Here is a 23,527-nt window from a genome sequence, read left to right as displayed (position 1 = left end):
TAAATGACTATTCGCACAATACATTTCGGGTGCGATCATACCGGCACTAATGCACGGATCCCATCGAACTCCGAGATTAAGTGTGCTTGGGCGAGAGTAGTACTAGGATGGGTGACCTTCTGGGAAGTCCTCGTGTTGCACCCCTAAATTTTTTGTTTTTTTAATTTTAATTCTTTTTCTTTATTATAATTTCGGAATGATTATTGTAATCGGGAAATTTGTGTACTTGGCTTGAGGGAGGAGAGGGGTTCGCTATAAATGACTATTCGCACAATACATTTCGGGTGCGATCATACCGGCACTAATGCACGGATCCCATCGAACTCGCGATTAAGCGTGCTTGGGCGAGAGTAGTACTAGGATGGGTGACCTCTGGGAAGTCCTCGTGTTGCACCCACTAAATTTTTTGTTTTTTAATTTTAATTCTTTTTCTTTATTATAATTTCGGAATGATTATTGTAATCGGGAAATTTGTGTACTTGGCTTGAGGGAGGAGAGGGGTTCGCTATAAATGACTATTCGCACAATACATTTCGGGTGCGATCATACCAGCACTAATGCACCGGATCCCATCAGAACTCCGCAGTAAAGCGTGCTTGGGCGAGAGTAGTACTAGGATGGGTGACCTCCTGGGAAGTCCTCGTGTTGCACCCCTAAATTTTTTGTTTTTTTAATTTTAATTCTTTTTCTTTATTATAATTTCGGAATGATTATTGTAATCGGGAAATTTGTGTACTTGGCTTGAGGGAGGAGAGGGGTTCGCTATAAATGACTATTCGCACAATACATTTCGGGTGCGATCATACCGGCACTAATGCACGGATCCCATCGAACTCGCCGATTAAGTGCGCTTGGGCGAGAGTAGTACTAGGATGGGTGACCTTCTGGGAAGTCCTCGTGTTGCACCCCTAAATTTTTTGTTTTTTAATTTTAATTCTTTTTCTTTATTATAATTTCGGAATGATTATTGTAATCGGGAAATTTGTGTACTTGGCTTGAGGGAGGAGAGGGGTTCGCTATAAATGACTATTCCGCACAATACATTTCGGGTGCGATCATACCAGCACTAATGCACCGGATCCCATCAGAACTCCGCAGTTAAGCGTGCTTGGGCGAGAGTAGTACTAGGATGGGTGACCTCCTGGGAAGTCCTCGTGTTGCACCCCTAAATTTTTTGTTTTTTTAATTTTAATTCTTTTTCTTTATTATAATTTCGGAATGATTATTGTAATCGGGAAATTTGTGTACTTGGCTTGAGGGAGGAGAGGGGTTCGCTATAAATGACTATTCGCACAATACATTTCGGGTGCGATCATACCGGCACTAATGCACGGATCCCATCGAACTCGCGATTAAGCGTGCTTGGGCGAGAGTAGTACTGGGATGGGTGACCTCCTGGGAAGTCCTCGTGTTGCACCCCTAAATTTTTTGTTTTTTTTAATTTTAATTCTTTTTCTTTATTATAATTTCGGAATGATTATTGTAATCGGGAAATTTGTGTACTTGGCTTGAGGGAGGAGAGGGGTTCGCTATAAATGACTATTCCGCACAATACATTTCGGGTGCGATCATACCGGCACTAATGCCGGATCCCATCGAACTCAGATTAAGCGTGCTTGGGCGAGAGTAGTACTAGGATGGGTGACCTCTGGAAGTCCTCGTGTTGCACCCCTAAATTTTTTGTTTTTTAATTTTAATTCTTTTTCTTTATTATAATTTCGGAATGATTATTGTAATCGGGAAATTTGTGTACTTGGCTTGAGGGAGGAGAGGGGTTCGCTATAAATGACTATTCGCACAATACATTTCGGGTGCGATCATACCGGCACTAATGCACGGATCCCATCGAACTCCGCGATTAAGCGTGCTTGGGCGAGAGTAGTACTAGGATGGGTGACCTCCTGGGAAGTCCTCGTGTTGCACCCCAAATTTTTTGTTTTTTTAATTTTAATTCTTTTTCTTTATTATAATTTCGGAATGATTATTGTAATCGGGAAATTTGTGTACTTGGCTTGAGGGAGGAGAGGGGTTCGCTATAAATGACTATTCCGCACAATACATTTCGGGTGCGATCATACCAGCACTAATGAACCGGATCCCATCAGAACTCCGCAGTTAAGCGTGCTTGGGCGAGAGTAGTACTAGGATGGGTGACCTCCTGGGAAGTCCTCGTGTTGCACCCCTAAATTTTTTGTTTTTTTAATTTTAATTCTTTTTCTTTATTATAATTTCGGAATGATTATTGTAATCGGGAAATTTGTGTACTTGGCTTGAGGGAGGAGAGGGGTTCGCTATAAATGACTATTCGCACAATACATTTCGGGTGCGATCATACCGGCACTAATGCACGGATCCCATCGAACTCGCGAGTTAAGCGTGCTTGGGCGAGAGTAGTACTAGGATGGGTGACCTCACAGGGAAGTCCTCGTGTTGCACCCCTAAATTTTTTGTTTTTTTAATTTTAATTCTTTTTCTTTATTATAATTTCGGAATGATTATTGTAATCGGGAAATTTGTGTACTTGGCTTGAGGGAGGAGAGGGGTTCGCTATAAATGACTATTCGCACAATACATTTCGGGTGCGATCATACCGGCACTAATGCACGGATCCCATCGAACTCGCGAGTTAAGCGTGCTTGGGCGAGAGTAGTACTAGGATGGGTGACCTCTGGGAAGTCCTCGTGTTGCACCACTAAATTTTTTGTTTTTTTAATTTTAATTCTTTTTCTTTATTATAATTTCGGAATGATTATTGTAATCGGGAAATTTGTGTACTTGGCTTGAGGGAGGAGAGGGGTTCGCTATAAATGACTATTCGCACAATACATTTCGGGTGCGATCATACCGGCACTAATGCACGGATCCCATCGAACTGCGATTAAGCGTGCTTGGGCGAGAGTAGTACTAGGATGGGTGACCTCTGGGAAGTCCTCGTGTTGCACCCCTAAATTTTTTGTTTTTTTAATTTTAATTCTTTTTCTTTATTATAATTTCGGAATGATTATTGTAATCGGGAAATTTGTGTACTTGGCTTGAGGGAGGAGAGGGTTCGCTATAAATGACTATTCGCACAATACATTTCGGGTGCGATCATACCGGCACTAATGCACGGATCCCATCGAACTCCGCGATTAAGCGTGCTTGGGCGAGAGTAGTACTAGGATGGGTGACCTCTGGGAAGTCCTCGTGTTGCACCCCTAAATTTTTTGTTTTTTTAATTTTAATTCTTTTTCTTTATTATAATTTCGGAATGATTATTGTAATCGGGAAATTTGTGTACTTGGCTTGAGGGAGGAGAGGGGTTCGCTATAAATGACTATTCGCACAATACATTTCGGGTGCGATCATACCGGCACTAATGCCGGATCCCATCGAACTCATGATTAAGCGTGCTTGGGCGAGAGTAGTACTAGGATGGGTGACCTCCTGGGAAGTCCTCCTGTTGCACCATTAAATTTTTTGTTTTTTTAATTTTAATTCTTTTTCTTTATTATAATTTCGGAATGATTATTGTAATCGGGAAATTTGTGTACTTGGCTTGAGGGAGGAGAGGGGTTCGCTATAAATGACTATTCGCACAATACATTTCGGGTGCGATCATACCGGCACTAATGCACGGATCCCATCGAACTCGCGAGTTAAGCGTGCTTGGGCGAGAGTAGTACTAGGATGGGTGACCTCTAGGAAGTCCTCGTGTTGCACCCACTAAATTTTTTGTTTTTTTAATTTTAATTCTTTTTCTTTATTATAATTTCGGAATGATTATTGTAATCGGGAAATTTGTGTACTTGGCTTGAGGGAGGAGAGGGGTTCGCTATAAATGACTATTCGCACAATACATTTCGGGTGCGATCATACCGGCACTAATGCACGGATCCCATCGAACTCCGCGATTAAGCGTGCTTGGGCGAGAGTAGTACTAGGATGGGTGACCTCACAGGAAGTCCTCGTGTTGCACCCCTAAATTTTTTGTTTTTTAATTTTAATTCTTTTTCTTTATTATAATTTCGGAATGATTATTGTAATCGGGAAATTTGTGTACTTGGCTTGAGGGAGGAGAGGGGTTCGCTATAAATGACTATTCGCACAATACATTTCGGGTGCGATCATACCGGCACTAATGCACGGATCCCATCGAACTCGCCGAGTTAAGCGTGCTTGGGCGAGAGTAGTACTAGGATGGGTGACCTCTGGGAAGTCCTCGTGTTGCACCCACTAAATTTTTTGTTTTTAATTTTAATTCTTTTTCTTTATTATAATTTCGGAATGATTATTGTAATCGGGAAATTTGTGTACTTGGCTTGAGGGAGGAGAGGGGTTCGCTATAAATGACTATTCGCACAATACATTTCGGGTGCGATCATACCGGCACTAATGCCGGATCCCATCGAACTCGCGATTAAGCGTGCTTGGGCGAGAGTAGTACTAGGATGGGTGACCTCTGGAAGTCCTCGTGTTGCACCCCTAAATTTTTTGTTTTTTTAATTTTAATTCTTTTTCTTTATTATAATTTCGGAATGATTATTGTAATCGGGAAATTTGTGTACTTGGCTTGAGGGAGGAGAGGGGTTCGCTATAAATGACTATTCGCACAATACATTTCGGGTGCGATCATACCGGCACTAATGCACGGATCCCATCGAACTCGCGAGTTAAGCGTGCTTGGGCGAGAGTAGTACTAGGATGGGTGACCTCACAGGAAGTCCTCGTGTTGCACCCCTAAATTTTTTGTTTTTTTAATTTTAATTCTTTTTCTTTATTATAATTTCGGAATGATTATTGTAATCGGGAAATTTGTGTACTTGGCTTGAGGGAGGAGAGGGGTTCGCTATAAATGACTATTCGCACAATACATTTCGGGTGCGATCATACCGGCACTAATGCACGGATCCCATCGAACTCGCGATTAAGCGTGCTTGGGCGAGAGTAGTACTAGGATGGGTGACCTCTGAGGAAGTCCTCGTGTTGCACCCCTAAATTTTTTGTTTTTTTAATTTTAATTCTTTTTCTTTATTATAATTTCGGAATGATTATTGTAATCGGGAAATTTGTGTACTTGGCTTGAGGGAGGAGAGGGGTTCGCTATAAATGACTATTCGCACAATACATTTCGGGTGCGATCATACCGGCACTAATGCCGGATCCCATCGAACTCCGAGTTTAAGCGTGCTTGGGCAAGAGTAGTACTAGGATGGGTGACCTTCTGGGAAGTCCTCGTGTTGCACCCCTAAATTTTTTGTTTTTTAATTTTAATTCTTTTTCTTTATTATAATTTCGGAATGATTATTGTAATCGGGAAATTTGTGTACTTGGCTTGAGGGAGGAGAGGGGTTCGCTATAAATGACTATTCGCACAATACATTTCGGGTGCGATCATACCGGCACTAATGCACGGATCCCATCGAACTTCCGCCGATTAAGCGTGCTTGGGCGAGAGTAGTACTAGGATGGGTGACCTCACAGGGAAGTCCTCGTGTTGCACCCCTAAATTTTTTGTTTTTTTAATTTTAATTCTTTTTCTTTATTATAATTTCGGAATGATTATTGTAATCGGGAAATTTGTGTACTTGGCTTGAGGGAGGAGAGGGGTTCGCTATAAATGACTATTCGCACAATACATTTCGGGTGCGATCATACCGGCACTAATGCACGGATCCCATCGAACTCGCCGATTAAGCGTGCTTGGGCAAGAGTAGTACTAGGATGGGTGACCTTCTGGGAAGTCCTCGTGTTGCACCCCTAAATTTTTTGTTTTTTTAATTTTAATTCTTTTTCTTTATTATAATTTCGGAATGATTATTGTAATCGGGAAATTTGTGTACTTGGCTTGAGGGAGGAGAGGGGTTCGCTATAAATGACTATTCGCACAATACATTTCGGGTGCGATCATACCGGCACTAATGCACGGATCCCATCGAACTTCCGCGAGTTAAGCGTGCTTGGGCGAGAGTAGTACTAGGATGGGTGACCTCACAGGAAGTCCTCGTGTTGCACCCCTAAATTTTTTGTTTTTTTAATTTTAATTCTTTTTCTTTATTATAATTTCGGAATGATTATTGTAATCGGGAAATTTGTGTACTTGGCTTGAGGGAGGAGAGGGGTTCGCTATAAATGACTATTCGCACAATACATTTCGGGTGCGATCATACCGGCACTAATGCACGGATCCCATCGAACTCCGCCGATTAAGCGTGCTTGGGCGAGAGTAGTACTAGGATGGGTGACCTCTGGGAAGTCCTCGTGTTGCACCCCTAAATTTTTTGTTTTTTAATTTTAATTCTTTTTCTTTATTATAATTTCGGAATGATTATTGTAATCGGGAAATTTGTGTACTTGGCTTGAGGGAGGAGAGGGGTTCGCTATAAATGACTATTCGCACAATACATTTCGGGTGCGATCATACCGGCACTAATGCCGGATCCCATCGAACTCCGCCGAGTTAAGCGTGCTTGGGCGAGAGTAGTACTAGGATGGGTGACCTCTGGGAAGTCCTCGTGTTGCACCCCTAAATTTTTTTTTTTTAATTTTAATTCTTTTTCTTTATTATAATTTCGGAATGATTATTGTAATCGGGAAATTTGTGTACTTGGCTTGAGGGAGGAGAGGGGTTCGCTATAAATGACTATTCGCACAATACATTTCGGGTGCGATCATACCGGCACTAATGCCGGATCCCATCGAACTTCCGCGAGTTAAGCGTGCTTGGGCGAGAGTAGTACTAGGATGGGTGACCTCACAGGAAGTCCTCGTGTTGCACCCCTAAATTTTTTGTTTTTTTAATTTTAATTCTTTTTCTTTATTATAATTTCGGAATGATTATTGTAATCGGGAAATTTGTGTACTTGGCTTGAGGGAGGAGAGGGGTTCGCTATAAATGACTATTCGCACAATACATTTCGGGTGCGATCATACCGGCACTAATGCCGGATCCCATCGAACTCGCGAGTTAAGCGTGCTTGGGCGAGAGTAGTACTAGGATGGGTGACCTCTGGGAAGTCCTCGTGTTGCACCCCTAAATTTTTTGTTTTTTAATTTTAATTCTTTTTCTTTATTATAATTTCGGAATGATTATTGTAATCGGGAAATTTGTGTACTTGGCTTGAGGGAGGAGAGGGGTTCGCTATAAATGACTATTCGCACAATACATTTCGGGTGCGATCATACCGGCACTAATGCACGGATCCCATCGAACTCCGCGATTAAGCGTGCTTGGGCGAGAGTAGTACTAGGATGGGTGACCTCACAGGGAAGTCCTCGTGTTGCACCCACTAAATTTTTGTTTTTTTAATTTTAATTCTTTTTCTTTATTATAATTTCGGAATGATTATTGTAATCGGGAAATTTGTGTACTTGGCTTGAGGGAGGAGAGGGGTTCGCTATAAATGACTATTCCGCACAATACATTTCGGGTGCGATCATACCAGCACTAATGCACCGGATCCCATCAGAACTCCGCAGTTAAGCGAGCTTGGGCGAGAGTAGTACTAGGATGGGTGACCTCACAGGAAGTCCTCGTGTTGCACCCCTAAATTTTTTGTTTTTTAATTTTAATTCTTTTTCTTTATTATAATTTCGGAATGATTATTGTAATCGGGAAATTTGTGTACTTGGCTTGAGGGAGGAGAGGGGTTCGCTATAAATGACTATTCGCACAATACATTTCGGGTGCGATCATACCGGCACTAATGCACGGATCCCATCGAACTTCCGCGATTAAGCGTGCTTGGGCGAGAGTAGTACTAGGATGGGTGACCTCTTGGGAAGTCCTCGTGTTGCACCCCTAAATTTTTTGTTTTTTTAATTTTAATTCTTTTTCTTTATTATAATTTCGGAATGATTATTGTAATCGGGAAATTTGTGTACTTGGCTTGAGGGAGGAGAGGGGTTCGCTATAAATGACTATTCCGCACAATACATTTCGAGTGCGATCATACCAGCACTAATGCACCGGATCCCATCAGAACTCCGCAGTTAAGCGTGCTTGGGCGAGAGTAGTACTAGGATGGGTGACCTTCTGGGAAGTCCTCGTGTTGCACCTCTAAATTTTTTGTTTTTTTAATTTTAATTTTTTTTCTTTATTATAATTTCGGAATGATTATTGTAATCGGGAAATTTGTGTACTTGGCTTGAGGGAGGAGAGGGGTTCGCTATAAATGACTATTCCGCACAATACATTTCGGGTGCGATCATACCGGCACTAATGCACGGATCCCATCGAACTCGCGATTAAGCGTGCTTGGGCGAGAGTAGTACTAGGATGGGTGACCTCCTGGGAAGTCCTCGTGTTGCACCCCTAAATTTTTTGTTTTTTTAATTTTAATTCTTTTTCTTTATTATAATTTCGGAATGATTATTGTAATCGGGAAATTTGTGTACTTGGCTTGAGGGAGGAGAGGGGTTCGCTATAAATGACTATTCCGCACAATACATTTCGGGTGCGATCATACCAGCACTAATGCACCGGATCCCATCAGAACTCCGCAGTTAAGCGTGCTTGGGCGAGAGTAGTACTAGGATGGGTGACCTCCTAGGAAGTCCTCGTGTTGCACCCCTAAATTTTTTGTTTTTTTAATTTTAATTCTTTTTCTTTATTATAATTTCGGAATGATTATTGTAATCGGGAAATTTGTGTACTTGGCTTGAGGGAGGAGAGGGGTTCGCTATAAATGACTATTCGCACAATACATTTCGGGTGCGATCATACCAGCACTAATGCACCGGATCCCATCAGAACTCCGCAGTTAAGCGTGCTTGGGCGAGAGTAGTACTAGGATGGGTGACCTCCTGGGAAGTCCTCGTGTTGCACCCTTAAATTTTTTGTTTTTTTAATTTTAATTCTTTTTCTTTATTATAATTTCGGAATGATTATTGTAATCGGGAAATTTGTGTACTTGGCTTGAGGGAGGAGAGGGGTTCGCTATAAATGACTATTCGCACAATACATTTCGGGTGCGATCATACCAGCACTAATGCACCGGATCCCATCAGAACTCCGCAGTTAAGCGTGCTTGGGCGAGAGTAGTACTAGGATGGGTGACCTCCTGGGAAGTCCTCGTGTTGCACCCCTAAATTTTTTGTTTTTTTAATTTTAATTCTTTTTCTTTATTATAATTTCGGAATGATTATTGTAATCGGGAAATTTGTGTACTTGGCTTGAGGGAGGAGAGGGGTTCGCTATAAATGACTATTCCGCACAATACATTTCGGGTGCGATCATACCAGCACTAATGCACCGGATCCCATCAGAACTCCGCAGTTAAGCGTGCTTGGGCGAGAGTAGTACTAGGATGGGTGACCTCCTGGGAAGTCCTCGTGTTGCACCCTTAAATTTTTTGTTTTTTTAATTTTAATTCTTTTTCTTTATTATAATTTCGGAATGATTATTGTAATCGGGAAATTTGTGTACTTGGCTTGAGGGAGGAGAGGGGTTCGCTATAAATGACTATTCCGCACAATACATTTCGGGTGCGATCATACCAGCACTAATGCACCGGATCCCATCAGAACTCCGCAGTTAAGCGTGCTTGGGCGAGAGTAGTACTAGGATGGGTGACCTCCTGGGAAGTCCTCGTGTTGCACCCCTAAATTTTTTGTTTTTTTAATTTTAATTCTTTTTCTTTATTATAATTTCGGAATGATTATTGTAATCGGGAAATTTGTGTACTTGGCTTGAGGGAGGAGAGGGGTTCGCTATAAATGACTATTCCGCACAATACATTTCGGGTGCGATCATACCAGCACTAATGCACCGGATCCCATCAGAACTCCGCAGTTAAGCGTGCTTGGGCGAGAGTAGTACTAGGATGGGTGACCTCCTTGGAAGTCCTCGTGTTGCACCCCTAAATTTTTTGTTTTTTTAATTTTAATTCTTTTTCTTTATTATAATTTCGGAATGATTATTGTAATCGGGAAATTTGTGTACTTGGCTTGAGGGAGGAGAGGGGTTCGCTATAAATGACTATTCCGCACAATACATTTCGGGTGCGATCATACCAGCACTAATGCACCGGATCCCATCAGAACTCCGCAGTGAAGCGTGCTTGGGCGAGAGTAGTACTAGGATGGGTGACCTCACAGGAAGTCCTCGTGTTGCACCCATAAATTTTTTGTTTTTTAATTTTAATTCTTTTTCTTTATTATAATTTCGGAATGATTATTGTAATCGGGAAATTTGTGTACTTGGCTTGAGGGAGGAGAGGGGTTCGCTATAAATGACTATTCCGCACAATACATTTCGGGTGCGATCATACCAGCACTAATGCACCGGATCCCATCAGAACTCGGCATTTAAGCGTGCTTGGGCGAGAGTAGTACTAGGATGGGTGACCTCCTGGGAAGTCCTCGTGTTGCACCCCTAAATTTTTTGTTTTTTTAATTTTAATTCTTTTTCTTTATTATAATTTCGGAATGATTATTGTAATCGGGAAATTTGTGTACTTGGCTTGAGGGAGGAGAGGGGTTCGCTATAAATGACTATTCCGCACAATACATTTCGGGTGCGATCATACCTGCACTAATGCACCGGATCCCATCGAACTCCGCAGTTAAGCGTGCTTGGGCGAGAGTAGTACTAGGATGGGTGACCCCCTAGGAAGTCCTCGTGTTGCACCCCTAAATTTTTTGTTTTTTTAATTTTAATTCTTTTTCTTTATTATAATTTCGGAATGATTATTGTAATCGGGAAATTTGTGTACTTGGCTTGAGGGAGGAGAGGGGTTCGCTATAAATGACTATTCGCACAATACATTTCGGGTGCGATCATACCGGCACTAATGCACGGATCCCATCGAACTCGCAGTTAAGCGTGCTTGGGCGAGAGTAGTACTAGGATGGGTGACCTCCTTGGAAGTCCTCGTGTTGCACCCCTAAATTTTTTGTTTTTTAATTTTAATTCTTTTTCTTTATTATAATTTCGGAATGATTATTGTAATCGGGAAATTTGTGTACTTGGCTTGAGGGAGGAGAGGGGTTCGCTATAAATGACTATTCGCACAATACATTTCGGGTGCGATCATACCAGCACTAATGCACCGGATCCCATCAGAACTCCGCAGTTAAGCGTGCTTGGGCGAGAGTAGTACTAGGATGGGTGACCTCCTGGGAAGTCCTCGTGTTGCACCCCTAAATTTTTTGTTTTTTTAATTTTAATTCTTTTTCTTTATTATAATTTCGGAATGATTATTGTAATCGGGAAATTTGTGTACTTGGCTTGAGGGAGGAGAGGGGTTCGCTATAAATGACTATTCGCACAATACATTTCGGGTGCGATCATACCGGCACTAATGCACGGATCCCATCGAACTCGCGAGTTAAGCGTGCTTGGGCGAGAGTAGTACTAGGATGGGTGACCTCTGGAAGTCCTCGTGTTGCACCCCTAAATTTTTTGTTTTTTAATTTTAATTCTTTTTCTTTATTATAATTTCGGAATGATTATTGTAATCGGGAAATTTGTGTACTTGGCTTGAGGGAGGAGAGGGGTTCGCTATAAATGACTATTCGCACAATACATTTCGGGTGCGATCATACCGGCACTAATGCACCGGATCCCATCAGAACTCCGCAGTTAAGCGTGCTTGGGCGAGAGTAGTACTAGGATGGGTGACCTCCTGGGAAGTCCTCGTGTTGCACCCTTAAATTTTTTGTTTTTTTAATTTTAATTCTTTTTCTTTATTATAATTTCGGAATGATTATTGTAATCGGGAAATTTGTGTACTTGGCTTGAGGGAGGAGAGGGGTTCGCTATAAATGACTATTCCGCACAATACATTTCGGGTGCGATCATACCAGCACTAATGCCGGATCCCATCGAACTCCGCCGATTAAGCGTGCTTGGGCGAGAGTAGTACTAGGATGGGTGACCTTCTGGGAAGTCCTCGTGTTGCACCCCTAAATTTTTTGTTTTTTTAATTTTAATTCTTTTTCTTTATTATAATTTCGGAATGATTATTGTAATCGGGAAATTTGTGTACTTGGCTTGAGGGAGGAGAGGGGTTCGCTATAAATGACTATTCGCACAATACATTTCGGGTGCGATCATACCGGCACTAATGCACGGATCCCATCGAACTCGCGATTAAGCGTGCTTGGGCGAGAGTAGTACTAGGATGGGTGACCTCACGGGAAGTCCTCGTGTTGCACCCTTAAATTTTTTGTTTTTTTAATTTTAATTCTTTTTCTTTATTATAATTTCGGAATGATTATTGTAATCGGGAAATTTGTGTACTTGGCTTGAGGGAGGAGAGGGGTTCGCTATAAATGACTATTCGCACAATACATTTCGGGTGCGATCATACCGGCACTAATGCAGGATCCCATCGAACTCCGCGATTAAGCGTGCTTGGGCGAGAGTAGTACTAGGATGGGTGACCTTCTGGGAAGTCCTCGTGTTGCACCCCTAAATTTTTTGTTTTTTTAATTTTAATTCTTTTTCTTTATTATAATTTCGGAATGATTATTGTAATCGGGAAATTTGTGTACTTGGCTTGAGGGAGGAGAGGGGTTCGCTATAAATGACTATTCGCACAATACATTTCGGGTGCGATCATACCGGCACTAATGCACGGATCCCATCGAACTCCGCGATTAAGCGTGCTTGGGCGAGAGTAGTACTAGGATGGGTGACCTCACAGGAAGTCCTCGTGTTGCACCCCTAAATTTTTTGTTTTTTTAATTTTAATTCTTTTTCTTTATTATAATTTCGGAATGATTATTGTAATCGGGAAATTTGTGTACTTGGCTTGAGGGAGGAGAGGGGTTCGCTATAAATGACTATTCGCACAATACATTTCGGGTGCGATCATACCGGCACTAATGCACCGGATCCCATCAGAACTCCGCAGTTAAGCGTGCTTGGGCGAGAGTAGTACTAGGATGGGTGACCTCCTGGGAAGTCCTCGTGTTGCACCCATAAATTTTTTGTGTTTTTAATTTTAATTCTTTTTCTTTATTATAATTTCGGAATGATTATTGTAATCGGGAAATTTGTGTACTTGGCTTGAGGGAGGAGAGGGGTTCGCTATAAATGACTATTCGCACAATACATTTCGGGTGCGATCATACCGGCACTAATGCACGGATCCCATCGAACTCGGCGATTAAGCGTGCTTGGGCGAGAGTAGTACTAGGATGGGTGACCTCCTAGGAAGTCCTCGTGTTGCACCCCTAAATTTTTTGTTTTTTTAATTTTAATTCTTTTTCTTTATTATAATTTCGGAATGATTATTGTAATCGGGAAATTTGTGTACTTGGCTTGAGGGAGGAGAGGGGTTCGCTATAAATGACTATTCGCACAATACATTTCGGGTGCGATCATACCGGCACTAATGCACGGATCCCATCGAACTCGCGAGTTAAGCGTGCTTGGGCGAGAGTAGTACTAGGATGGGTGACCTCCTGGGAAGTCCTCGTGTTGCACCCCTAAATTTTTTGTTTTTTTAATTTTAATTCTTTTTCTTTATTATAATTTCGGAATGATTATTGTAATCGGGAAATTTGTGTACTTGGCTTGAGGGAGGAGAGGGGTTCGCTATAAATGACTATTCGCACAATACATTTCGGGTGCGATCATACCGGCACTAATGCACGGATCCCATCGAACTCGCCGATTAAGCGTGCTTGGGCGAGAGTAGTACTAGGATGGGTGACCTCCTTGGAAGTCCTCGTGTTGCACCCCTAAATTTTTTGTTTTTTTAATTTTAATTCTTTTTCTTTATTATAATTTCGGAATGATTATTGTAATCGGGAAATTTGTGTACTTGGCTTGAGGGAGGAGAGGGGTTCGCTATAAATGACTATTCCGCACAATACATTTCGGGTGCGATCATACCAGCACTAATGCACCGGATCCCATCAGAACTCCGCGGTTAAGCGTGCTTGGGCGAGAGTAGTACTAGGATGGGTGACCTCCTGGGAAGTCCTCGTGTTGCACCCCTAAATTTTTTTTTTTTAATTTTAATTCTTTTTCTTTATTATAATTTCGGAATGATTATTGTAATCGGGAAATTTGTGTACTTGGCTTGAGGGAGGAGAGGGGTTCGCTATAAATGACTATTCGCACAATACATTTCGGGTGCGATCATACCGGCACTAATGCCGGATCCCATCGAACTCGCGAGTTAAGCGTGCTTGGGCGAGAGTAGTACTAGGATGGGTGACCTCTGGGAAGTCCTCGTGTTGCACCCCTAAATTTTTTGTTTTTTTAATTTTAATTCTTTTTCTTTATTATAATTTCGGAATGATTATTGTAATCGGGAAATTTGTGTACTTGGCTTGAGGGAGGAGAGGGGTTCGCTATAAATGACTATTCCGCACAATACATTTCGGGTGCGATCATACCGGCACTAATGCACGGATCCCATCGAACTCGGCGATTAAGCGTGCTTGGGCGAGAGTAGTACTAGGATGGGTGACCTCACGGGAAGTCCTCGTGTTGCACCCCTAAATTTTTTGTTTTTTTAATTTTAATTCTTTTTCTTTATTATAATTTCGGAATGATTATTGTAATCGGGAAATTTGTGTACTTGGCTTGAGGGAGGAGAGGGGTTCGCTATAAATGACTATTCGCACAATACATTTCGGGTGCGATCATACCGGCACTAATGCACGGATCCCATCGAACTCCGCGATTAAGCGTGCTTGGGCGAGAGTAGTACTAGGATGGGTGACCTCTTGGGAAGTCCTCGTGTTGCACCCCTAAATTTTTTGTTTTTTTAATTTTAATTCTTTTTCTTTATTATAATTTCGGAATGATTATTGTAATCGGGAAATTTGTGTACTTGGCTTGAGGGAGGAGAGGGGTTCGCTATAAATGACTATTCGCACAATACATTTCGGGTGCGATCATACCGGCACTAATGCACGGATCCCATCGAACTCCGCGATTAAGCGTGCTTGGGCGAGAGTAGTACTAGGATGGGTGACCTCTTGGGAAGTCCTCGTGTTGCACCCCTAAATTTTTTGTTTTTTTAATTTTAATTCTTTTTCTTTATTATAATTTCGGAATGATTATTGTAATCGGGAAATTTGTGTACTTGGCTTGAGGGAGGAGAGGGGTTCGCTATAAATGACTATTAGCACAATACATTTCGGGTGCGATCATACCGGCACTAATGCACGGATCCCATCGAACTCATGAGTTAAGCGTGCTTGGGCGAGAGTAGTACTAGGATGGGTGACCTCATGGGAAGTCCTCGTGTTGCACCCCTAAATTTTTTGTTTTTTAATTTTAATTCTTTTTCTTTATTATAATTTCGGAATGATTATTGTAATCGGGAAATTTGTGTACTTGGCTTGAGGGAGGAGAGGGGTTCGCTATAAATGACTATTCCGCACAATACATTTCGGGTGCGATCATACCAGCACTAATGCACCGGATCCCATCAGAACTCCGCAGTTAAGCGTGCTTGGGCGAGAGTAGTACTAGGATGGGAGACCTCTTTGGTAGTCCTCGTGTTGCACCCCTAAATTTTTTGTTTTTTTAATTTTAATTTTTAATCTTTATTATAATTTCGGAATGATTATTGTAATCGGGAAATTTGTGTACTTGGCTTGAGGGAGGAGAGGGGTTCGCTATAAATGACTATTCCGCACAATACATTTCGGGTGCGATCATACCAGCACTAATGCACGGATCCCATCGAACTCGCCGATTAAGCGTGCTTGGGCGAGAGTAGTACTAGGATGGGTGACCTCCTGGGAAGTCCTCGTGTTGCACCCCTAAATTTTTTGTTTTTTTAATTTTAATTCTTTTTCTTTATTATAATTTCGGAATGATTATTGTAATCGGGAAATTTGTGTACTTGGCTTGAGGGAGGAGAGGGGTTCGCTATAAATGACTATTCGCACAATACATTTCGGGTGCGATCATACCGGCACTAATGCACGGATCCCATCGAACTCCGCGAGTTAAGCGTGCTTGGGCGAGAGTAGTACTAGGATGGGTGACCTCACAGGAAGTCCTCGTGTTGCACCCCTAAATTTTTTGTTTTTTTAATTTTAATTCTTTTTCTTTATTATAATTTCGGAATGATTATTGTAATCGGGAAATTTGTGTACTTGGCTTGAGGGAGGAGAGGGGTTCGCTATAAATGACTATTCCGCACAATACATTTCGGGTGCGATCATACCGGCACTAATGCCGGATCCCATCGAACTCGGCGAGTTAAGCGTGCTTGGGCGAGAGTAGTACTAGGATGGGTGACCTCACAGGAAGTCCTCGTGTTGCACCCCTAAATTTTTTGTTTTTTAATTTTAATTCTTTTTCTTTATTATAATTTCGGAATGATTATTGTAATCGGGAAATTTGTGTACTTGGCTTGAGGGAGGAGAGGGGTTCGCTATAAATGACTATTCGCACAATACATTTCGGGTGCGATCATACCGGCACTAATGCACGGATCCCATCGAACTTCCGCGATTAAGCGTGCTTGGGCGAGAGTAGTACTAGGATGGGTGACCTCACAGGAAGTCCTCGTGTTGCACCCCTAAATTTTTTGTTTTTTTAATTTTAATTCTTTTTCTTTATTATAATTTCGGAATGATTATTGTAATCGGGAAATTTGTGTACTTGGCTTGAGGGAGGAGAGGGGTTCGCTATAAATGACTATTCTGCACAATACATTTCGGGTGCGATCATACCAGCACTAATGCACGGATCCCATCGAACTCCGCCGATTAAGCGTGCTTGGGCGAGAGTAGTACTAGGATGGGTGACCTCTGGGAAGTCCTCGTGTTGCACCCCTAAATTTTTTGTTTTTTTAATTTTAATTCTTTTTCTTTATTATAATTTCGGAATGATTATTGTAATCGGGAAATTTGTGTACTTGGCTTGAGGGAGGAGAGGGGTTCGCTATAAATGACTATTCGCACAATACATTTCGGGTGCGATCATACCGGCACTAATGCCGGATCCCATCGAACTCCGCGAGTTAAGCGTGCTTGGGCGAGAGTAGTACTAGGATGGGTGACCTCTGGGAAGTCCTCGTGTTGCACCCCTAAATTTTTTGTTTTTTAATTTTAATTCTTTTTCTTTATTATAATTTCGGAATGATTATTGTAATCGGGAAATTTGTGTACTTGGCTTGAGGGAGGAGAGGGGTTCGCTATAAATGACTATTCGCACAATACATTTCGGGTGCGATCATACCGGCACTAATGCCGGATCCCATCGAACTCCGCGAGTTAAGCGTGCTTGGGCGAGAGTAGTACTAGGATGGGTGACCTCACAGGAAGTCCTCGTGTTGCACCCCTAAATTTTTTGTTTTTTTAATTTTAATTTTTTTTCTTTATTATAATTTCGGAATGATTATTGTAATCGGGAAATTTGTGTACTTGGCTTGAGGGAGGAGAGGGGTTCGCTATAAATGACTATTCGCACAATACATTTCGGGTGCGATCATACCGGCACTAATGCACGGATCCCATCGAACTCACGATTAAGCGTGCTTGGGCGAGAGTAGTACTAGGATGGGTGACCTCCTGGGAAGTCCTCGTGTTGCACCCCTAAATTTTTTGTTTTTATAATTTTAATTCTTTTTCTTTATTATAATTTCGGAATGATTATTGTAATCGGGAAATTTGTGTACTTGGCTTGAGGGAGGAGAGGGGTTCGCTATAAATGACTATTCGCACAATACATTTCGGGTGCGATCATACCGGCACTAATGCCGGATCCCATCAGAACTCCGCAGTTAAGCGTGCTTGGGCGAGAGTAGTACTAGGATGGGTGACCTCCTGGGAAGTCCTCGTGTTGCACCCCTAAATTTTTTGTTTTTTTAATTTTAATTCTTTTTCTTTATTATAATTTCGGAATGATTATTGTAATCGGGAAATTTGTGTACTTGGCTTGAGGGAGGAGAGGGGTTCGCTATAAATGACTATTCCGCACAATACATTTCGGGTGCGATCATACCAGCACTAATGCACCGGATCCCATCAGAACTCCGCAGTTAAGCGTGCTTGGGCGAGAGTAGTACTAGGATGGGTGACCTCCTGGGAAGTCCTCGTGTTGCACCCCTAAATTTTTTGTTTTTTAATTTTAATTTTTTTTCTTTATTATAATTTCGGAATGATTATTGTAATCGGGAAATTTGTGTACTTGGCTTGAGGGAGGAGAGGGGTTCGCTATAAATGACTATTCCGCACGATACATTTCGGGTGCGATCATACCAGCACTAATGCACCGGATCCCATCAGAACTCCGCAGTTAAGCGTGCTTGGGCGAGAGTAGTACTAGGATCGGTGACCTCCTAGGAAGTCCTCGTGTTGCATCCCTAAATTTTTTGTTTTTTAAATTTTAATTCTTTTTCTTTATTATAATTTCGGAATGATTATTGTAATCGGGAAATTTGTGTACTTGGCTTGAGGGAGGAGAGGGGTTCGCTATAAATGACTATTCCGCACAATACATTTCGGGTGCGATCATACCAGCACTAATGCACCGGATCCCATACGAACTCCGCAGTTAAGCGTGCTTGGGCGAGAGTAGTACTAGGATGGGTGACCTCGTGGGAAGTCCTCGTGTTGCACCCCTAAATTTTTTGTTTTTTTAATTTTAATTCTTTTTCTTTATTATAATTTCGGAATGATTATTGTAATCGGGAAATTTGTGTACTTGGCTTGAGGGAGGAGAGGGGTTCGCTATAAATGACTATTCTGCACGATACATTTCGGGTGCGATCATACCGGCACTAATGCACGGATCCCATCGAACTCATGATTAAGCGTGCTTGGGCGAGAGTAGTACTAGGATGGGTGACCTCCTGGGAAGTCCTCGTGTTGCACCCCTAAATTTTTTGTTTTTTTAATTTTAATTCTTTTTCTTTATTATAATTTCGGAATGATTATTGTAATCGGGAAATTTGTGTACTTGGCTTGAGGGAGGAGAGGGGTTCGCTATAAATGACTATTCGCACAATACATTTCGGGTGCGATCATACCAGCACTAATGCACGGATCCCATCGAACTCCGCGATTAAGCGTGCTTGGGCGAGAGTAGTACTAGGATGGGTGACCTCTGGGAAGTCCTCGTGTTGCACCCCTAAATTTTTTGTTTTTTAATTTTAATTCTTTTTCTTTATTATAATTTCGGAATGATTATTGTAATCGGGAAATTTGTGTACTTGGCTTGAGGGAGGAGAGGGGTTCGCTATAAATGACTATTCCGCACAATACATTTCGGGTGCGATCATACCAGCACTAATGCACCGGATCCCATCAGAACTCCGCAGTTAAGCGTGCTTGGGCGAGAGTAGTACTAGGATGGGTGACCTCCTTGGAAGTCCTCGTGTTGCACCCCTAAATTTTTTGTTTTTTTAATTTTAATTCTTTTTCTTTATTATAATTTCGGAATGATTATTGTAATCGGGAAATTTGTGTACTTGGCTTGAGGGAGGAGAGGGGTTCGCTATAAATGACTATTCGCACAATACATTTCGGGTGCGATCATACCGGCACTAATGCACGGATCCCATCGAACTCGCGATTAAGCGTGCTTGGGCGAGAGTAGTACTAGGATGGGTGACCTCCTGGGAAGTCCTCGTGTTGCACCCCTAAATTTTTTGTTTTTTTAATTTTAATTCTTTTTCTTTATTATAATTTCGGAATGATTATTGTAATCGGGAAATTTGTGTACTTGGCTTGAGGGAGGAGAGGGGTTCGCTATAAATGACTATTCCGCACAATACATTTCGGGTGCGATCATACCAGCACTAATGCACCGGATCCCATCAGAACTCCAGAGTTAAGCGTGCTTGGGCGAGAGTAGTACTAGGATGGGTGACCTCCTGGGAAGTCCTCGTGTTGCACCCCTAAATTTTTTGTTTTTTTAATTTTAATTCTTTTTCTTTATTATAATTTCGGAATGATTATTGTAATCGGGAAATTTGTGTACTTGGCTTGAGGGAGGAGAGGGGTTCGCTATAAATGACTATTCCGCACAATACATTTCGGGTGCGATCATACCAGCACTAATGCACCGGATCCCATCAGAACTCCGCAGTTAAGCGTGCTTGGGCGAGAGTAGTACTAGGATGGGTGACCTCCTGGGAAGTCCTCGTGTTGCACCCCTAAATTTTTTGTTTTTTTAATTTTAATTCTTTTTCTTTATTATAATTTCGGAATGATTATTGTAATCGGGAAATTTGTGTACTTGGCTTGAGGGAGGAGAGGGGTTCGCTATAAATGACTATTCGCACAATACATTTCGGGTGCGATCATACCAGCACTAATGCCGGATCCCATCAGAACTTCGCAGTTAAGCGTGCTTGGGCGAGAGTAGTACTAGGATGGGTGACCTCCTGGGAAGTCCTCGTGTTGCACCCCTAAATTTTTTGTTTTTTTAATTTTAATTCTTTTTCTTTATTATAATTTCGGAATGATTATTGTAATCGGGAAATTTGTGTACTTGGCTTGAGGGAGGAGAGGGGTTCGCTATAAATGACTATTCCGCACGATACATTTCGGGTGCGATCATACCGGCACTAATGCACGGATCCCATCGAACTCGCCGATTAAGCGTGCTTGGGCGAGAGTAGTACGAGGAGGAAGTCCTCGTGTTGCACCCCTAAATTTTTTGTTTTTTTAATTTTAATTTTTTTTCTTTATTATAATTTCGGAATGATTATTGTAATCGGGAAATTTGTGTACTTGGCTTGAGGGAGGAGAGGGGTTCGCTATAAATGACTATTCAGCACAATACATTTCGGGTGCGATCATACCAGCACTAATGCACCGGATCCCATCAGAACTCGGCAATTAAGCGTGCTTGGGCGAGAGTAGTACTAGGATGGGTGACCTCCTGGGAAGTCCTCGTGTTGCACCCCTAAATTTTTTGTTTTTTTAATTTTAATTTTTTTTCTTTATTATAATTTCGGAATGATTATTGTAATCGGGAAATTTGTGTACTTGGCTTGAGGGAGGAGAGGGGTTCGCTATAAATGACTATTCTGCACAATACATTTCGGGTGCGATCATACCAGCACTAATGCACTGGATCCCATCAGAACTCCGCAGTTAAGCGTGCTTGGGCGAGAGTAGTACTAGGATGGGTGACCTCCTGGGAAGTCCTCGTGTTGCACCCCTAAATTTTTTGTTTTTTTAATTTTAATTTTTTTTCTTTATTATAATTTCGGAATGATTATTGTAATCGGGAAATTTGTGTACTTGGCTTGAGGGAGGAGAGGGGTTCGCTATAAATGACTATTCCGCACAATACATTTCGGGTGCGATCATACCAGCACTAATGCACCGGATCCCATCAGAACTCCGCAGTTAAGCGTGCTTGGGCGAGAGTAGTACTAGGATGGGTGACCTCCTGGGAAGTCCTCGTGTTGCACCCCTAAATTTTTTGTTTTTTTAATTTTAATTCTTTTTCTTTATTATAATTTCGGAATGATTATTGTAATCGGGAAATTTGTGTACTTGGCTTGAGGGAGGAGAGGGGTTCGCTATAAATGACTATTCCGCACAATACATTTCGGGTGCGATCATACCAGCACCAATGCACCGGATCTCATCAGAACTCCGCAGTTAAGCGTGCTTGGGCGAGAGTAGTACTAGGATGGGTGACCTCCTAGGAAGTCCTCGTGTTGCAACCCTTTAATTTTTTGTTTTTTTAATTTTAATTTTTTTTCTTTATTATAATTTCGGAATGATTATTGTAATCGGGAAATTTGTGTACTTGGCTTGAGGGAGGAGAGGGGTTCGCTATAAATGACTATTCCGCACAATACATTTCAGGTACGATCATACCAGCACTAATGCACTGGATCCCATCAGAACTCCGCAGTTAAGCGTGCTTGGGCGAGAGTAGTACTAGGATGGGTGACCTCGTGGGAAGTCCTCGTGTTGCACCACTAAATTTTTTGTTTTTTTAATTTTAATTCTTTTTCTTTATTATAATTTCGGAATGATTATTGTAATCGGGAAATTTGTGTACTTGGCTTGAGGGAGGAGAGGGGTTCGCTATAAATGACTATTCGCACAATACATTTCGGGTGCGATCATACCGGCACTAATGCCGGATCCCATCGAACTTCCGCCGATTAAGCGTGCTTGGGCGAGAGTAGTACTAGGATGGGTGACCTTCTGGGAAGTCCTCGTGTTGCACCCCTAAATTTTTTGTTTTTTTAATTTTAATTCTTTTTCTTTATTATAATTTCGGAATGATTATTGTAATCGGGAAATTTGTGTACTTGGCTTGAGGGAGGAGAGGGGTTCGCTATAAATGACTATTCCGCACAATACATTTCGGGTGCGATCATACCAGCACTAATGCACCGGATCCCATCAGAACTCCGTAGTTAAGCGTGCTTGGGCGAGAGTAGTACTAGGATGGGTGACCTCCTGGGTAGTCGTCATGTTGCTCACCTAAATTTTTTGTTTGTTTAATTTTAATTCTTTTTCTTTATTATAATTTCGGAATGATTATTGTAATCGGGAAATTTGTGTACTTGGCTTGAGGGAGGAGAGGGGTTCGCTATAAATGACTATTCCGCACAGTACATTTCAGGTACGATCATACCAGCACTAATGCACTGGATCCCATCAGAACTCCGCAGTTAAGCGTGCTTGGGCGAGAGTAGTACTAGGATGGGTGACCTCCTGGGAAGTCCTCGTGTTGCACCCCTAAATTTTTTGTTTTTTTAATTTTAATTTTTTTTCTTTATTATAATTTCGGAATGATTATTGTAATCGGGAAATTTGTGTACTTGGCTTGAGGGAGGAGAGGGGTTCGCTATAAATGACTATTCCGCACAATACATTTCGGGTGCGATCATACCAGCACTAATGCCGGATCCCATCGAACTCGCCGATTAAGCGTGCTTGGGCGAGAGTAGTACTAGGATGGGTGACCTCCTGGGAAGTCCTCGTGTTGCACCCCTAAATTTTTTGTTTTTTTAATTTTAATTTTTTTTCTTTATTATAATTTCGGAATGATTATTGTAATCGGGAAATTTGTGTACTTGGCTTGAGGGAGGAGAGGGGTTCGCTATAAATGACTATTCGCACAATACATTTCGGGTGCGATCATACCGGCACTAATGCACGGATCCCATCGAACTCCGCGAGATTAAGCGTGCTTGGGCGAGAGTAGTACTAGGATGGGTGACCTCCTGGGAAGTCCTCGTGTTGCACCCCTAAATTTTTTGTTTTTTTAATTTTAATTTTTTTTCTTTATTATAATTTCGGAATGATTATTGTAATCGGGAAATTTGTGTACTTGGCTTGAGGGAGGAGAGGGGTTCGCTATAAATGACTATTCGGCACAATACATTTCGGGTGCGATCATACCGGCACTAATGCGGATCCCATCGAACTCCGCCGATTAAGCGTGCTTGGGCGAGAGTAGTACTAGGATGGGTGACCTCCTAGGAAGTCCTCGTGTTGCACCCCTAAATTTTTTGTTTTTTTAATTTTAATTTTTTTTCTTTATTATAATTTCGGAATGATTATTGTAATCGGGAAATTTGTGTACTTGGCTTGAGGGAGGAGAGGGGTTCGCTATAAATGACTATTCCGCACAATACAT

General features: G+C 41.9%; 53 non-coding genes and 38 pseudogenes across 53 annotated transcripts; all 91 read left to right on the top strand.

Moving 5' to 3' along the window:
• The first annotated feature begins 27 nt into the window (after positions 1 to 27).
• Positions 28 to 144, top strand: LOC133029561 (5S ribosomal RNA). The gene has a single exon (XR_009683685.1). It is a non-coding gene; the product is annotated as a 5S ribosomal RNA (ribosomal RNA).
• Positions 145 to 282: 138 nt separating this feature from the next.
• LOC133029917 (5S ribosomal RNA) lies at positions 283 to 397 on the top strand (annotated as a pseudogene).
• Positions 398 to 535: 138 nt separating this feature from the next.
• On the top strand, positions 536 to 654 carry LOC133029424 (5S ribosomal RNA). Its single transcript, XR_009683545.1, has one exon. It is a non-coding gene; the product is annotated as a 5S ribosomal RNA (ribosomal RNA).
• Positions 655 to 792: 138 nt separating this feature from the next.
• Positions 793 to 909, top strand: LOC133029865 (5S ribosomal RNA; annotated as a pseudogene).
• Positions 910 to 1,047: 138 nt separating this feature from the next.
• On the top strand, positions 1,048 to 1,166 carry LOC133029604 (5S ribosomal RNA). The gene has a single exon (XR_009683726.1). It is a non-coding gene; the product is annotated as a 5S ribosomal RNA (ribosomal RNA).
• A 138-nt stretch (positions 1,167 to 1,304) lies between these two features.
• On the top strand, positions 1,305 to 1,420 carry LOC133029751 (5S ribosomal RNA; annotated as a pseudogene).
• Positions 1,421 to 1,560: 140 nt separating this feature from the next.
• Positions 1,561 to 1,672, top strand: LOC133029364 (5S ribosomal RNA; annotated as a pseudogene).
• A 137-nt stretch (positions 1,673 to 1,809) lies between these two features.
• Positions 1,810 to 1,926, top strand: LOC133029552 (5S ribosomal RNA). The gene has a single exon (XR_009683675.1). It is a non-coding gene; the product is annotated as a 5S ribosomal RNA (ribosomal RNA).
• Positions 1,927 to 2,064: 138 nt separating this feature from the next.
• LOC133029453 (5S ribosomal RNA) lies at positions 2,065 to 2,183 on the top strand. The gene has a single exon (XR_009683571.1). It is a non-coding gene; the product is annotated as a 5S ribosomal RNA (ribosomal RNA).
• A 138-nt stretch (positions 2,184 to 2,321) lies between these two features.
• LOC133029767 (5S ribosomal RNA) lies at positions 2,322 to 2,439 on the top strand (annotated as a pseudogene).
• Positions 2,440 to 2,577: 138 nt separating this feature from the next.
• Positions 2,578 to 2,693, top strand: LOC133029784 (5S ribosomal RNA; annotated as a pseudogene).
• A 138-nt stretch (positions 2,694 to 2,831) lies between these two features.
• LOC133029880 (5S ribosomal RNA) lies at positions 2,832 to 2,945 on the top strand (annotated as a pseudogene).
• A 137-nt stretch (positions 2,946 to 3,082) lies between these two features.
• Positions 3,083 to 3,198, top strand: LOC133029715 (5S ribosomal RNA; annotated as a pseudogene).
• A 138-nt stretch (positions 3,199 to 3,336) lies between these two features.
• On the top strand, positions 3,337 to 3,451 carry LOC133029378 (5S ribosomal RNA; annotated as a pseudogene).
• Positions 3,452 to 3,589: 138 nt separating this feature from the next.
• Positions 3,590 to 3,705, top strand: LOC133029777 (5S ribosomal RNA; annotated as a pseudogene).
• Positions 3,706 to 3,844: 139 nt separating this feature from the next.
• On the top strand, positions 3,845 to 3,961 carry LOC133029647 (5S ribosomal RNA). The gene has a single exon (XR_009683771.1). It is a non-coding gene; the product is annotated as a 5S ribosomal RNA (ribosomal RNA).
• A 137-nt stretch (positions 3,962 to 4,098) lies between these two features.
• On the top strand, positions 4,099 to 4,215 carry LOC133029768 (5S ribosomal RNA; annotated as a pseudogene).
• Positions 4,216 to 4,352: 137 nt separating this feature from the next.
• Positions 4,353 to 4,465, top strand: LOC133029375 (5S ribosomal RNA; annotated as a pseudogene).
• A 138-nt stretch (positions 4,466 to 4,603) lies between these two features.
• LOC133029613 (5S ribosomal RNA) lies at positions 4,604 to 4,720 on the top strand. Its single transcript, XR_009683736.1, has one exon. It is a non-coding gene; the product is annotated as a 5S ribosomal RNA (ribosomal RNA).
• A 138-nt stretch (positions 4,721 to 4,858) lies between these two features.
• On the top strand, positions 4,859 to 4,974 carry LOC133029876 (5S ribosomal RNA; annotated as a pseudogene).
• A 138-nt stretch (positions 4,975 to 5,112) lies between these two features.
• LOC133029636 (5S ribosomal RNA) lies at positions 5,113 to 5,228 on the top strand. The gene has a single exon (XR_009683759.1). It is a non-coding gene; the product is annotated as a 5S ribosomal RNA (ribosomal RNA).
• A 137-nt stretch (positions 5,229 to 5,365) lies between these two features.
• Positions 5,366 to 5,485, top strand: LOC133029372 (5S ribosomal RNA; annotated as a pseudogene).
• Positions 5,486 to 5,623: 138 nt separating this feature from the next.
• LOC133029826 (5S ribosomal RNA) lies at positions 5,624 to 5,740 on the top strand (annotated as a pseudogene).
• Positions 5,741 to 5,878: 138 nt separating this feature from the next.
• Positions 5,879 to 5,997, top strand: LOC133029748 (5S ribosomal RNA; annotated as a pseudogene).
• A 138-nt stretch (positions 5,998 to 6,135) lies between these two features.
• LOC133029803 (5S ribosomal RNA) lies at positions 6,136 to 6,252 on the top strand (annotated as a pseudogene).
• Positions 6,253 to 6,389: 137 nt separating this feature from the next.
• Positions 6,390 to 6,506, top strand: LOC133029754 (5S ribosomal RNA; annotated as a pseudogene).
• A 136-nt stretch (positions 6,507 to 6,642) lies between these two features.
• LOC133029818 (5S ribosomal RNA) lies at positions 6,643 to 6,760 on the top strand (annotated as a pseudogene).
• Positions 6,761 to 6,898: 138 nt separating this feature from the next.
• On the top strand, positions 6,899 to 7,013 carry LOC133029833 (5S ribosomal RNA; annotated as a pseudogene).
• A 137-nt stretch (positions 7,014 to 7,150) lies between these two features.
• On the top strand, positions 7,151 to 7,268 carry LOC133029827 (5S ribosomal RNA; annotated as a pseudogene).
• A 139-nt stretch (positions 7,269 to 7,407) lies between these two features.
• LOC133029481 (5S ribosomal RNA) lies at positions 7,408 to 7,526 on the top strand. The gene has a single exon (XR_009683603.1). It is a non-coding gene; the product is annotated as a 5S ribosomal RNA (ribosomal RNA).
• A 137-nt stretch (positions 7,527 to 7,663) lies between these two features.
• LOC133029736 (5S ribosomal RNA) lies at positions 7,664 to 7,781 on the top strand (annotated as a pseudogene).
• A 139-nt stretch (positions 7,782 to 7,920) lies between these two features.
• On the top strand, positions 7,921 to 8,039 carry LOC133029467 (5S ribosomal RNA). Its single transcript, XR_009683586.1, has one exon. It is a non-coding gene; the product is annotated as a 5S ribosomal RNA (ribosomal RNA).
• A 139-nt stretch (positions 8,040 to 8,178) lies between these two features.
• Positions 8,179 to 8,294, top strand: LOC133029738 (5S ribosomal RNA; annotated as a pseudogene).
• Positions 8,295 to 8,433: 139 nt separating this feature from the next.
• LOC133029429 (5S ribosomal RNA) lies at positions 8,434 to 8,552 on the top strand. The gene has a single exon (XR_009683549.1). It is a non-coding gene; the product is annotated as a 5S ribosomal RNA (ribosomal RNA).
• Positions 8,553 to 8,690: 138 nt separating this feature from the next.
• LOC133029878 (5S ribosomal RNA) lies at positions 8,691 to 8,809 on the top strand. The gene has a single exon (XR_009683855.1). It is a non-coding gene; the product is annotated as a 5S ribosomal RNA (ribosomal RNA).
• A 138-nt stretch (positions 8,810 to 8,947) lies between these two features.
• LOC133029591 (5S ribosomal RNA) lies at positions 8,948 to 9,066 on the top strand. Its single transcript, XR_009683715.1, has one exon. It is a non-coding gene; the product is annotated as a 5S ribosomal RNA (ribosomal RNA).
• A 139-nt stretch (positions 9,067 to 9,205) lies between these two features.
• On the top strand, positions 9,206 to 9,324 carry LOC133029867 (5S ribosomal RNA). The gene has a single exon (XR_009683854.1). It is a non-coding gene; the product is annotated as a 5S ribosomal RNA (ribosomal RNA).
• A 139-nt stretch (positions 9,325 to 9,463) lies between these two features.
• Positions 9,464 to 9,582, top strand: LOC133029580 (5S ribosomal RNA). Its single transcript, XR_009683704.1, has one exon. It is a non-coding gene; the product is annotated as a 5S ribosomal RNA (ribosomal RNA).
• Positions 9,583 to 9,721: 139 nt separating this feature from the next.
• Positions 9,722 to 9,840, top strand: LOC133029442 (5S ribosomal RNA). The gene has a single exon (XR_009683560.1). It is a non-coding gene; the product is annotated as a 5S ribosomal RNA (ribosomal RNA).
• A 139-nt stretch (positions 9,841 to 9,979) lies between these two features.
• LOC133029477 (5S ribosomal RNA) lies at positions 9,980 to 10,098 on the top strand. The gene has a single exon (XR_009683599.1). It is a non-coding gene; the product is annotated as a 5S ribosomal RNA (ribosomal RNA).
• Positions 10,099 to 10,236: 138 nt separating this feature from the next.
• LOC133029499 (5S ribosomal RNA) lies at positions 10,237 to 10,355 on the top strand. Its single transcript, XR_009683623.1, has one exon. It is a non-coding gene; the product is annotated as a 5S ribosomal RNA (ribosomal RNA).
• A 139-nt stretch (positions 10,356 to 10,494) lies between these two features.
• Positions 10,495 to 10,612, top strand: LOC133029497 (5S ribosomal RNA). Its single transcript, XR_009683619.1, has one exon. It is a non-coding gene; the product is annotated as a 5S ribosomal RNA (ribosomal RNA).
• Positions 10,613 to 10,750: 138 nt separating this feature from the next.
• Positions 10,751 to 10,866, top strand: LOC133029597 (5S ribosomal RNA). The gene has a single exon (XR_009683720.1). It is a non-coding gene; the product is annotated as a 5S ribosomal RNA (ribosomal RNA).
• Positions 10,867 to 11,003: 137 nt separating this feature from the next.
• Positions 11,004 to 11,122, top strand: LOC133029569 (5S ribosomal RNA). The gene has a single exon (XR_009683693.1). It is a non-coding gene; the product is annotated as a 5S ribosomal RNA (ribosomal RNA).
• Positions 11,123 to 11,260: 138 nt separating this feature from the next.
• Positions 11,261 to 11,375, top strand: LOC133029786 (5S ribosomal RNA; annotated as a pseudogene).
• Positions 11,376 to 11,512: 137 nt separating this feature from the next.
• On the top strand, positions 11,513 to 11,631 carry LOC133029386 (5S ribosomal RNA). Its single transcript, XR_009683510.1, has one exon. It is a non-coding gene; the product is annotated as a 5S ribosomal RNA (ribosomal RNA).
• Positions 11,632 to 11,770: 139 nt separating this feature from the next.
• Positions 11,771 to 11,887, top strand: LOC133029628 (5S ribosomal RNA). Its single transcript, XR_009683751.1, has one exon. It is a non-coding gene; the product is annotated as a 5S ribosomal RNA (ribosomal RNA).
• A 138-nt stretch (positions 11,888 to 12,025) lies between these two features.
• LOC133029808 (5S ribosomal RNA) lies at positions 12,026 to 12,141 on the top strand (annotated as a pseudogene).
• Positions 12,142 to 12,279: 138 nt separating this feature from the next.
• On the top strand, positions 12,280 to 12,395 carry LOC133029666 (5S ribosomal RNA). Its single transcript, XR_009683790.1, has one exon. It is a non-coding gene; the product is annotated as a 5S ribosomal RNA (ribosomal RNA).
• Positions 12,396 to 12,533: 138 nt separating this feature from the next.
• LOC133029646 (5S ribosomal RNA) lies at positions 12,534 to 12,650 on the top strand. The gene has a single exon (XR_009683770.1). It is a non-coding gene; the product is annotated as a 5S ribosomal RNA (ribosomal RNA).
• Positions 12,651 to 12,788: 138 nt separating this feature from the next.
• On the top strand, positions 12,789 to 12,907 carry LOC133029406 (5S ribosomal RNA). Its single transcript, XR_009683528.1, has one exon. It is a non-coding gene; the product is annotated as a 5S ribosomal RNA (ribosomal RNA).
• A 138-nt stretch (positions 12,908 to 13,045) lies between these two features.
• On the top strand, positions 13,046 to 13,162 carry LOC133029753 (5S ribosomal RNA; annotated as a pseudogene).
• Positions 13,163 to 13,300: 138 nt separating this feature from the next.
• LOC133029534 (5S ribosomal RNA) lies at positions 13,301 to 13,417 on the top strand. The gene has a single exon (XR_009683658.1). It is a non-coding gene; the product is annotated as a 5S ribosomal RNA (ribosomal RNA).
• A 138-nt stretch (positions 13,418 to 13,555) lies between these two features.
• LOC133029781 (5S ribosomal RNA) lies at positions 13,556 to 13,672 on the top strand (annotated as a pseudogene).
• Positions 13,673 to 13,811: 139 nt separating this feature from the next.
• LOC133029450 (5S ribosomal RNA) lies at positions 13,812 to 13,930 on the top strand. The gene has a single exon (XR_009683568.1). It is a non-coding gene; the product is annotated as a 5S ribosomal RNA (ribosomal RNA).
• Positions 13,931 to 14,066: 136 nt separating this feature from the next.
• LOC133029832 (5S ribosomal RNA) lies at positions 14,067 to 14,181 on the top strand (annotated as a pseudogene).
• Positions 14,182 to 14,320: 139 nt separating this feature from the next.
• Positions 14,321 to 14,437, top strand: LOC133029749 (5S ribosomal RNA; annotated as a pseudogene).
• A 138-nt stretch (positions 14,438 to 14,575) lies between these two features.
• Positions 14,576 to 14,692, top strand: LOC133029559 (5S ribosomal RNA). Its single transcript, XR_009683683.1, has one exon. It is a non-coding gene; the product is annotated as a 5S ribosomal RNA (ribosomal RNA).
• A 138-nt stretch (positions 14,693 to 14,830) lies between these two features.
• On the top strand, positions 14,831 to 14,947 carry LOC133029557 (5S ribosomal RNA). The gene has a single exon (XR_009683681.1). It is a non-coding gene; the product is annotated as a 5S ribosomal RNA (ribosomal RNA).
• A 138-nt stretch (positions 14,948 to 15,085) lies between these two features.
• On the top strand, positions 15,086 to 15,202 carry LOC133029545 (5S ribosomal RNA). The gene has a single exon (XR_009683668.1). It is a non-coding gene; the product is annotated as a 5S ribosomal RNA (ribosomal RNA).
• A 138-nt stretch (positions 15,203 to 15,340) lies between these two features.
• Positions 15,341 to 15,459, top strand: LOC133029483 (5S ribosomal RNA). The gene has a single exon (XR_009683605.1). It is a non-coding gene; the product is annotated as a 5S ribosomal RNA (ribosomal RNA).
• A 139-nt stretch (positions 15,460 to 15,598) lies between these two features.
• Positions 15,599 to 15,715, top strand: LOC133029700 (5S ribosomal RNA). Its single transcript, XR_009683824.1, has one exon. It is a non-coding gene; the product is annotated as a 5S ribosomal RNA (ribosomal RNA).
• A 138-nt stretch (positions 15,716 to 15,853) lies between these two features.
• LOC133029573 (5S ribosomal RNA) lies at positions 15,854 to 15,971 on the top strand. Its single transcript, XR_009683697.1, has one exon. It is a non-coding gene; the product is annotated as a 5S ribosomal RNA (ribosomal RNA).
• A 139-nt stretch (positions 15,972 to 16,110) lies between these two features.
• LOC133029792 (5S ribosomal RNA) lies at positions 16,111 to 16,227 on the top strand (annotated as a pseudogene).
• A 137-nt stretch (positions 16,228 to 16,364) lies between these two features.
• LOC133029828 (5S ribosomal RNA) lies at positions 16,365 to 16,482 on the top strand (annotated as a pseudogene).
• A 139-nt stretch (positions 16,483 to 16,621) lies between these two features.
• On the top strand, positions 16,622 to 16,738 carry LOC133029795 (5S ribosomal RNA; annotated as a pseudogene).
• Positions 16,739 to 16,876: 138 nt separating this feature from the next.
• On the top strand, positions 16,877 to 16,992 carry LOC133029707 (5S ribosomal RNA). Its single transcript, XR_009683831.1, has one exon. It is a non-coding gene; the product is annotated as a 5S ribosomal RNA (ribosomal RNA).
• Positions 16,993 to 17,129: 137 nt separating this feature from the next.
• Positions 17,130 to 17,246, top strand: LOC133029641 (5S ribosomal RNA). The gene has a single exon (XR_009683765.1). It is a non-coding gene; the product is annotated as a 5S ribosomal RNA (ribosomal RNA).
• Positions 17,247 to 17,384: 138 nt separating this feature from the next.
• LOC133029747 (5S ribosomal RNA) lies at positions 17,385 to 17,500 on the top strand (annotated as a pseudogene).
• A 138-nt stretch (positions 17,501 to 17,638) lies between these two features.
• Positions 17,639 to 17,755, top strand: LOC133029494 (5S ribosomal RNA). Its single transcript, XR_009683616.1, has one exon. It is a non-coding gene; the product is annotated as a 5S ribosomal RNA (ribosomal RNA).
• Positions 17,756 to 17,894: 139 nt separating this feature from the next.
• LOC133029558 (5S ribosomal RNA) lies at positions 17,895 to 18,013 on the top strand. The gene has a single exon (XR_009683682.1). It is a non-coding gene; the product is annotated as a 5S ribosomal RNA (ribosomal RNA).
• Positions 18,014 to 18,151: 138 nt separating this feature from the next.
• On the top strand, positions 18,152 to 18,270 carry LOC133029500 (5S ribosomal RNA). The gene has a single exon (XR_009683625.1). It is a non-coding gene; the product is annotated as a 5S ribosomal RNA (ribosomal RNA).
• A 139-nt stretch (positions 18,271 to 18,409) lies between these two features.
• LOC133029417 (5S ribosomal RNA) lies at positions 18,410 to 18,528 on the top strand. Its single transcript, XR_009683539.1, has one exon. It is a non-coding gene; the product is annotated as a 5S ribosomal RNA (ribosomal RNA).
• A 139-nt stretch (positions 18,529 to 18,667) lies between these two features.
• LOC133029755 (5S ribosomal RNA) lies at positions 18,668 to 18,783 on the top strand (annotated as a pseudogene).
• A 138-nt stretch (positions 18,784 to 18,921) lies between these two features.
• LOC133029712 (5S ribosomal RNA) lies at positions 18,922 to 19,037 on the top strand. Its single transcript, XR_009683836.1, has one exon. It is a non-coding gene; the product is annotated as a 5S ribosomal RNA (ribosomal RNA).
• Positions 19,038 to 19,175: 138 nt separating this feature from the next.
• LOC133029439 (5S ribosomal RNA) lies at positions 19,176 to 19,294 on the top strand. Its single transcript, XR_009683558.1, has one exon. It is a non-coding gene; the product is annotated as a 5S ribosomal RNA (ribosomal RNA).
• A 138-nt stretch (positions 19,295 to 19,432) lies between these two features.
• Positions 19,433 to 19,548, top strand: LOC133029737 (5S ribosomal RNA; annotated as a pseudogene).
• A 139-nt stretch (positions 19,549 to 19,687) lies between these two features.
• On the top strand, positions 19,688 to 19,806 carry LOC133029454 (5S ribosomal RNA). The gene has a single exon (XR_009683572.1). It is a non-coding gene; the product is annotated as a 5S ribosomal RNA (ribosomal RNA).
• Positions 19,807 to 19,945: 139 nt separating this feature from the next.
• Positions 19,946 to 20,064, top strand: LOC133029548 (5S ribosomal RNA). The gene has a single exon (XR_009683671.1). It is a non-coding gene; the product is annotated as a 5S ribosomal RNA (ribosomal RNA).
• A 138-nt stretch (positions 20,065 to 20,202) lies between these two features.
• On the top strand, positions 20,203 to 20,319 carry LOC133029510 (5S ribosomal RNA). The gene has a single exon (XR_009683635.1). It is a non-coding gene; the product is annotated as a 5S ribosomal RNA (ribosomal RNA).
• Positions 20,320 to 20,700: 381 nt separating this feature from the next.
• LOC133029491 (5S ribosomal RNA) lies at positions 20,701 to 20,819 on the top strand. The gene has a single exon (XR_009683614.1). It is a non-coding gene; the product is annotated as a 5S ribosomal RNA (ribosomal RNA).
• A 139-nt stretch (positions 20,820 to 20,958) lies between these two features.
• On the top strand, positions 20,959 to 21,077 carry LOC133029415 (5S ribosomal RNA). Its single transcript, XR_009683537.1, has one exon. It is a non-coding gene; the product is annotated as a 5S ribosomal RNA (ribosomal RNA).
• Positions 21,078 to 21,216: 139 nt separating this feature from the next.
• LOC133029536 (5S ribosomal RNA) lies at positions 21,217 to 21,335 on the top strand. Its single transcript, XR_009683660.1, has one exon. It is a non-coding gene; the product is annotated as a 5S ribosomal RNA (ribosomal RNA).
• A 139-nt stretch (positions 21,336 to 21,474) lies between these two features.
• On the top strand, positions 21,475 to 21,593 carry LOC133029487 (5S ribosomal RNA). Its single transcript, XR_009683609.1, has one exon. It is a non-coding gene; the product is annotated as a 5S ribosomal RNA (ribosomal RNA).
• Positions 21,594 to 21,733: 140 nt separating this feature from the next.
• LOC133029504 (5S ribosomal RNA) lies at positions 21,734 to 21,852 on the top strand. Its single transcript, XR_009683629.1, has one exon. It is a non-coding gene; the product is annotated as a 5S ribosomal RNA (ribosomal RNA).
• A 138-nt stretch (positions 21,853 to 21,990) lies between these two features.
• Positions 21,991 to 22,108, top strand: LOC133029817 (5S ribosomal RNA; annotated as a pseudogene).
• Positions 22,109 to 22,247: 139 nt separating this feature from the next.
• On the top strand, positions 22,248 to 22,366 carry LOC133029531 (5S ribosomal RNA). Its single transcript, XR_009683655.1, has one exon. It is a non-coding gene; the product is annotated as a 5S ribosomal RNA (ribosomal RNA).
• A 139-nt stretch (positions 22,367 to 22,505) lies between these two features.
• LOC133029495 (5S ribosomal RNA) lies at positions 22,506 to 22,624 on the top strand. The gene has a single exon (XR_009683617.1). It is a non-coding gene; the product is annotated as a 5S ribosomal RNA (ribosomal RNA).
• Positions 22,625 to 22,763: 139 nt separating this feature from the next.
• On the top strand, positions 22,764 to 22,879 carry LOC133029788 (5S ribosomal RNA; annotated as a pseudogene).
• Positions 22,880 to 23,017: 138 nt separating this feature from the next.
• Positions 23,018 to 23,136, top strand: LOC133029645 (5S ribosomal RNA). The gene has a single exon (XR_009683769.1). It is a non-coding gene; the product is annotated as a 5S ribosomal RNA (ribosomal RNA).
• A 139-nt stretch (positions 23,137 to 23,275) lies between these two features.
• Positions 23,276 to 23,391, top strand: LOC133029765 (5S ribosomal RNA; annotated as a pseudogene).
• Positions 23,392 to 23,527: the final 136 nt, after the last annotated feature.

This window comes from Cannabis sativa, chromosome 7 (genome assembly GCF_029168945.1).
Source record: "Cannabis sativa cultivar Pink pepper isolate KNU-18-1 chromosome 7, ASM2916894v1, whole genome shotgun sequence".
Lineage (NCBI taxonomy): Eukaryota > Viridiplantae > Streptophyta > Magnoliopsida > Rosales > Cannabaceae > Cannabis > Cannabis sativa.
Note: the sequence above shows the minus strand (reverse complement) of the source record. Positions and strands in the feature narration are given on the sequence as shown.